The following is an 8,221-nucleotide window of genomic DNA, read 5'->3' on the forward strand; positions in this document are numbered from 1 at the left end:
TCGTCTGCGTGCTGGAAAGTAACTTCGAGAAAGTAAAAGATATATGCATGTGCGTATAAAAAATGTACTTTCTGGCATTTTGAAAGTAATACAGTGCCTTATTTAATCCTCTTAATGTCGTAGTTTCCCTTGGTTGCACTAAACTGCACGACAGAATGGTGTGGCAACTAATTTGGCTAATTTTAATAAACATTACCACGCATATCACAAGATGATGAGCAAGCTAATTTAGTCACACTTAATTCAACAAACGATTGTTAATCTATTATAGTATTCGCATAAATGAGGATATCAATAACGGGTGTGCACCACAGAAACTACAGAGAAACACTTTCCTCAAATATACTCAGAAGGTAGGAATAGATTAAATGTTTCAAAGGGAATACGATTAGTTAAATTAAAATTTACCCTTTTGATATTTTTTTTTGAAAAGTCTAAATTGATAGAATAATACGTTTTCCTAAATGTCCTTAAAAAATCCGGACACAGAAAAAGTAGTTGGTTGACATCTGGCGAGTGACTTTTCTGTCTATTGTGTACGAACGCTTCCAATGTTTCCAAGGTGCTTTTGGATTTAATGACAAATTTCAGGTAGATGTGAGAATAGTTCAAAATGTGGTTCTATCACTAAAATATATTTTTCAAACCAAAAGTCTTGATCGGAACATCAAGAAACGTTCCGTTAAAGGTAAAATTTGCCTGAGATTGTTGCAATATTACATTTGAACATTTAATTATATTTGAAATATGCCTTCACATCGTTCCCAGTATGCCATATGATACTTATCACGCATTTCATCTTTCAATTGAGCTGTAAGTCTTCCTGAAATTTTTTCCTGAGATAATTTCGCTTAAATTAAATTTAAATTGAAATCTCATTTGTTAATATCTTATTAATTTTATATGTTTGCAGTGTGCTACAACTGTGATGTCGTGCAACAGACCACAGCGATGATAATATGATTTCATCTGCAGTTAACAATGATCAATAAATAATTGGACATCTCTAAGACTTGCTGAACAAAGGTATTGTTTTTACTCATTTACAGGACTCTCATGTGAATTATTAAAATACAGTTGTGAATACATGTGAGCCTACATCATGTCGATTCTGTTAACTTATATGTTGGCATTGCTCAAGGTCATACATACAAAGACTATTTATGATAACACGGAGGATGGAAATGGGGAATGCGTCAAAGAAACAACAACCCGACCAAAGAGCAAACAACAGCCGAAGTTCACCAATGGGTCTTCAATATCGTAAATTAAAGAACATAGAGAAGTTCTCTCTCCGACACACATTCCATTAGCTACTATATTATAAGAGCATAAACCTGTAGCACGGGGATGCACTACCTCTACAAGGCACTAAAGGCAGACTCTGATGTCTTTATTAGTTGAAAAGGCGTTGAACTAGCTTTCAGTAGCTTTCAGTAGCTGCGAGTACATTGTGTATTTTGTATTTGTGCTTCGTATCAATCTGTAGAATTGAGCTTTTTCCAACTGCTTTTTACAGTTTTTTTTCATGTTTTGCTATTAGACCACCGTCCCAAGGTTTAGTGAGGATCTCTTGTTTGCACGTACTTTTACCCGTTTCGATATGTAAAACATAAGTATGATATTATATAGATTGATCGCTCACAAACATGTTTAATCCCGCAGCATTCCTAATGGGCCTGTCCCAAATCATGTGCCTGACATTCGGTGGTCGCTTTTGTACAAGAAAGGGACGAAAGATAGCAGATGGAGAGTCAAACTCATAAATAGAAAATAAACTGAAAACGAGACAAATAATTGTACAGAAGACACAACATAGAAAACTAAAGACTAAGCAACACGAACCCCGACAAAAACTTGGGGTGATCTCAGGTCCTCCGGAAGGGTAAGCAGATCCTGCTCCACATGTGGCACCCGTCGTGTTGCTTATGTTATTACTAATCCGGTAAATAGTCCAATTCGGTAGGTCACTTTCGTCATACTTGTTTTTTGTTGTATGGTAATGGCTCAGGTTGTCTGTTTGATCGTTTGAATTGTTTCAACTTTATGATTCCGGAACCTTTAATGGGGTTTATACGGTGATTTTTGCTCATTGCTGAAGGCAATATACATATAGTTTCTTACATCCACTTCATGTGGACCCTGTTGTAAAGTTAACTCATAGGCAATCATAATAATTTACGTTTCATGAAACTACCATTACTTCATGTAGACTAAGTGTTCACAAGTTTAAACGTTGTCGTTATTCGTTGCTGAAGTTTTATATAAAAAATAACGTTTTATGTATATTGTTTTGTTTATTAACTGATTATTGCTTGCTTAATACCAAGTCGACAATTTAACTTATATGATGAGGACGAGAACAATTTGGCAATAAGTTATGAAGTGGGGTATAATTGACCATTGCTGATGAACTAACGGGCTAAGTATACAACGATACACATTTTTGGACTGGCACGCTTAGAGGAAATAGTTGGACTACAGCAGTAACATTTTGCCAGCCATTAATAATCAAAATGGGATTAAAATTTACAAACTTTACAAAAAAAATTTAATATAATTATAAATAATTCGAGATAGATTGATTGTTGCTTGCATAAAGTTCAGTGACAATCAAGATTTAGGGAATAACATGGCCTCGTGCAATTAAAGGAATTAAAAATCGGTTAGATAACATAGTACAAACTATAATATTGTACAAGTGTAATTTTTATAACAGTCTAGATCTATATTTATAACATCAGCATCCCACAATTTTTTATCTAACGGCTTTTAAAAAGAAATTTTAAAAACCAAGATTAAAGGATCATATTTTAGATATACCTTGAAGTTAATTTATTACCTTAATATTCACTTGAAGAGAGCATAGAAGTTGATACATATGATGCAATTTTTGGAGGAAAACTTGGAATTCAAAAGAAAAAAATACAGCGTGTATACTTTTTCTCCAAAATGTCACTATTCGTTTACAAAACTTTTTATACATTATAAAACTTTATAATAAGCATATTTATACTCAATACACAAACTATCGTTTCAATAAATATTGACAGTGCTGTTTGCAAATCAGATTAAAATTCCAGTTGAGGTCAAATTAAGGCTTTTAGTCATATCATGTGTGCATTTTAAATAAAAGATTTAACACGTCGAAGTTGACACAAGATATTTAAACAGATATCAACTGAAATGAAAAAAAAAACCCAATTAACTCAGATCACTATATCCTTAAAGCATACATTGTAACTTAATTTAAAACCTTGCACGTTAAAATATTCACTAAATAAAAAAAAAATAATAAAAAAAAAAACCCCGCTGCCTAAAAACGGACCATATGCATCTCAGGAGAAAACACATGTTTAGGAAAAGACAATTTCTAAGACTGAAAATAATGAACAGGATCACTTATGAAGAATGGTTAATAAACAAATGATTTTGCCGGATTTACATGATAAATTTACAGACCTTATTTCGGTAAAAGCTTTTGGAAATTATTCAGTGTGAAATGAGCTTGGCATATTTTCAAACTCTGGTCTCGGATTTGACGATCATATTCTGATCATGACTGACGTGGGTGTGTATTTGTTTATCCAACGCCATCCAGCGGATGCACTCCCTTAGAATTGGTCTGTATGCCGGGCGGCCAAATTTTACTTTAATTTACTTCTTTTCCCCTGTATCCCTTTGCATTTCAATTTCTCCATGAACTTGTATAAAGACAATCAGTAGTACGAGTCAATAAACTCATCATTGATACAATACAATACCATACAATATTTTTATTGTCAATCAAGCACGCACTAAGAGAGCAGTTTGATTATAAACAATTTATTACAGTGATTTTTGTTAATTCTTAATGATATACAAATGACAAAATATAGAATAAAGAAAATAAACACAAAAGCAAAATTAAAACCACAGATATTTATATATGCATAATATATTCAACATGTAAAAATGTTATTCAACTATTTATGGATACCATTAGTGCCATAAAATACATGTACTAGTCTCAACAGTTTGTACGCCAGACACATAATTAATACTTATGAGTGACTCACGAACCATAAAATAATAATAATAAAAAAATGAACTAAGAAGTTCAAGACAGGGAGCATCACCGCTGGGACAGTAATATTCCACCTCGTGAAGGAATTGGAGGATTAATTAAGGAAATACACTATACATATTTTATTTTAATTTTTTTACTCTACGTACTGCTGATTTGTTATATACTAGAGTAATAGTTTTTAATAAGTTTCATTAGAATGTATGAGTAAATGGTTTTTTTAAAACCATCCGATTTGCATGTTTTCATTATGTTTAATAGTTGACCGGATGTACCTGACTTAATAATGTTTACGTGTTGATAGGACGAGTATACTAAAAAAAGTTGTAGCCTTATTAATAATATTAATATGTTATTACCACAATAATAATTTTTTTATTTTTAATAATAAAATGCCATTGAAATACAGATCTGATTATTTCGGAATCAATAGAACAAAAAATATACGAGTGAACGCCCCAACCCTACCTTCTACGTATAATTATCTACATGCATCACTAATTGACTGAGTAGTGTACGTAACTATAAAGGTAACTTTTATTTCTGATGAAGTTAATTCGTATTCTGTCATTTTTATGGCAAAATAAATTTGCATGTAAAATAGAATCTTATACGGAATTATTCAATATGTAATGAATGGAAAGTAACTTGTATGATAAACTATTCCAAAGTAAACCGGAATTTTTTTTTAATAGAGATTCGTATACATTAATTTACATTGTTTTCTGCCGGAGTACACCAGGATCAGTTATCGGTCCCTTTCTATTCCTATTATATATATTGATTGACAATGAGTTACTTTTACTTACTATTCCGTTCATGTTTATTACATCTCCAGCATCGGAGATTTAGAGTTTGAAATTAATCATAATTTAAATAAAGCTGGCCCGTGTTCTTTTACCCAGTTGAAATGAAAATAATGATTTGCTCAAATACTTAAGTAAAAAAAGTTATTAAGTAAACTATTATCTAAAATTGTGTGTCAAGACGAAAAGTGACCGTTTTAAATAGATCGGCGCTGTCAAACATTTCAGAAATAAAACCTCCTTCCCTTTAACCAACTAAAAATAACAATAATACTTTATAAATTTGGTGTGTCCAAAGCGATTTTTTGAACCAACCTTCAACAGGACAGCATACATTTAAAACTTGTAAAGCCAAGGATGTATAAGTACCTAAACACGCAAAGTCTTATATATATATGACCAAAAGAGAATTAATAAAAATAGTCAAATCCATCTAAGATCAACTTGAACCTACGAAAGGGAAACCCTAGTTCCTCATAAATATACTTCCTATATTTATCTACCAAGAATTCAAGAAAGATATGTTACATATATGTTACATATTTGTCAGTCCTGAAGCACTGAGTGGCCGATACCCTTTGACACAATTAAAGTAGCGGTAACGTTCCATTGATAAAAACTAGAATAACACTGTATCAGTTTGATGCGTCCCAGTTGTTTTACTGGATTTGTTATTCTTTTGGACAGCTCAAATCCTGAAACAATTGTTATGCTTAAGTTTTCGGCTTTTAAAGGAGCAACAATATTCAATAAGCTGAACGTAAATTATATTTTTGATAAGCCACAACATGAATATAAACTATATTTACAAATACAGGCATCAGTAGTATACCGCTGTTCACTAGTCATACATCGACTATGCAAAAAAAAATCCGGATATCAAACTAAAACCGAGGGAAAGACATCACCTATAAGAGGAAAACAACGGAACAACCGAAACAATGAACTAAAATAAAAAAAAAAATTAAAAAAAATACATAGAAATATAAAAAAGAAGATGTGGTATGATTGCCAATGAGACAACTATCCACAAAAGACCTAAATGACACAGACATAATCAGCTATAGGTCGCCGTACGGCCTTCAACAATGAGCAAAGCCCATACCGCATAGTCAGCTATAAAAGGCCCCGATAAGACACTGTAAACAATGCAAACGAGAAAACTAACGCCTTATTTATGTAAAAAAAACAGAAAAAAATAATGAACGAAAACAAATATGTAACACATAAATAAACGACAACCACTGAATTACATACACCTGACTTGGGACAGGCACATACATAAATAATGTGGCGGGGTTAAACATGTTAGCGGGATCCAAACCCTCCCGCTAACCTGGGAAAGTGGTATAACAGTCCAACATAAGAACGAACTATAAAAATCAGTTGAAAAAGGCTTAACTCATCAGATGGACAAAAATACAAGTGGACGTGGCCCGGTACTTATATATCCGACACAAAAAACACAATGATCAGATCTGAGAGTACTCGCAGTTATCTGACAGCTAGTTCAAAGCCACTAACAACTAATAAAAAAATCATGCATCTAAGACTAAACTATCAATCCGTACACATCCAACATCCAATGGATTTAGTGTAAAGACGTCATAAACAGCCAGAGAAAAACATGACCTTGTGCAATGCCAAGTTACAGGTATCGACAGATTGTAGATCAATGAATATGTATATGCATATAACATACTAGTAATATTTAGTTAGCTTTTAATTTACTGATAACAAAATAAATATTTATACCAATAAAACAATATTCAATGATCTTATTACAGTGTTGAATAAGTAAACTTTTAGAATAAGTTTATTTAAAGGAGCGACAAGTTAACATGAATCATTTCTAAATTTCCGGACACGGTTAACAACATTTCCGTAAAAATGAGGATGTTCTATTCCGTTTGAAATAAGTTTTCTACAGGTACAACCAAACTTCAAAACCAAATCTTTATATCTATGGAAAAATTTAGTAAAGGTTTTAAGTAATTTATGGTAACGATATCCCTGGTTTAATAATATACCAGTAATACATAGGTTGCGTTCGTTAAAATAAAAAAACGTCACAACAGACACGGGCATAGCGAACAAGTTGTGAAATATAAACACCGTAAGATGGTGCCAAAGGAACATCACCATTTAAAAATGGAAAATTAACAATAGGGAACGAAAAATCATCTCTTTTGTCGTAAATTTTAGTGTGGAGTTTCCCGTTTAAAACCGAAATATCTAACTCCAGGAAATTTGATTTATTTAAAGTAAGTTCCTTGGGGTAAATAGTCTATTTTGTATTTACATTGTCTTATATAAAATTTATTCGTTCAGTGTATGTGTACATGTTTTTGTAAGTGTGTCTTTTGACTGAATGAAGATATTTCAATTGGTTGTTTTAGTGTGTCATCCTATGTTGTGATGTTACACTTTTATTTCAGGTTAGGTTGAATGTTAAAACAGTAAAACCAACTGCATTTGTTTGCACTTGTCACAAGTTAGGAACCTCTTGTTCTGTTGTTGTCGTTTTTTGATGTTGTTCAGTGTCTTGTTTTTGATTTGACAATTGGTTTTCCTGTTTGAGTTGTTTTACACTAGTCATTTTGGGGCTCTTTATAGCCTGCTCAATTAGGTGTATCATGGTTATATGAACAAATGAGATCTCATAAACATGTTTAAGGTTTGGATCCATTAAAACGTTTAATCCCGCTGCAAATGTTTGCACCTGTCCTAAGTCAGGAATCTGATGTACAGTAGTTGTCGTTTGTTTATGTAATATATACGTGTTTCTCGTTTCTCGTTTTGTTTATATAGATTAGACCGTTGGTTTTCCCGTTTGAATGGTTTTATACTAGTAATTTTGGGGCCCTTTATAGCTTGTTGTTCGGTGTGAGCCAAGGCTCCGTGTTGAAGGCCGTACTTTAACCTATAATGGTTTACTTTTTTAAATTGTTATTTGGATGGAGAGTTGTCTCATTGGCACTCACACCACATCTGCCTTTATCTATTAACCCCACCGCATTTTTGCGCCTGTCCCAAGTCAGGAGCCTCTGGCCTTTGTTAGTCTTGTATTTTTTAAATTTTAGTTTCTTGTGTACAATTCGGAAATTAGTATGGCGTTCATTATCACTGAACTAGTATATATTTGTTTAGGGGCCAGCTGAAGGACGCCTCCGGGTGCGGGAATGTCTCGCTACATTGAAGACCTGTTAGTGACCTTCTGCTGTTGTTTTTTTCTATGATCGGGTTGTTGTCTCTTTGACACATTCCCCATTTCCATTCTCAATTTTAATAATTGTTATCTTCGTATTTGCACTCTAACTGATGTAGACTGAAGCAAGCCTAAACAAAT

Source organism: Mytilus edulis, chromosome 1, assembly GCF_963676685.1.
Source record: "Mytilus edulis chromosome 1, xbMytEdul2.2, whole genome shotgun sequence".
Taxonomy (NCBI): domain Eukaryota; kingdom Metazoa; phylum Mollusca; class Bivalvia; order Mytilida; family Mytilidae; genus Mytilus; species Mytilus edulis.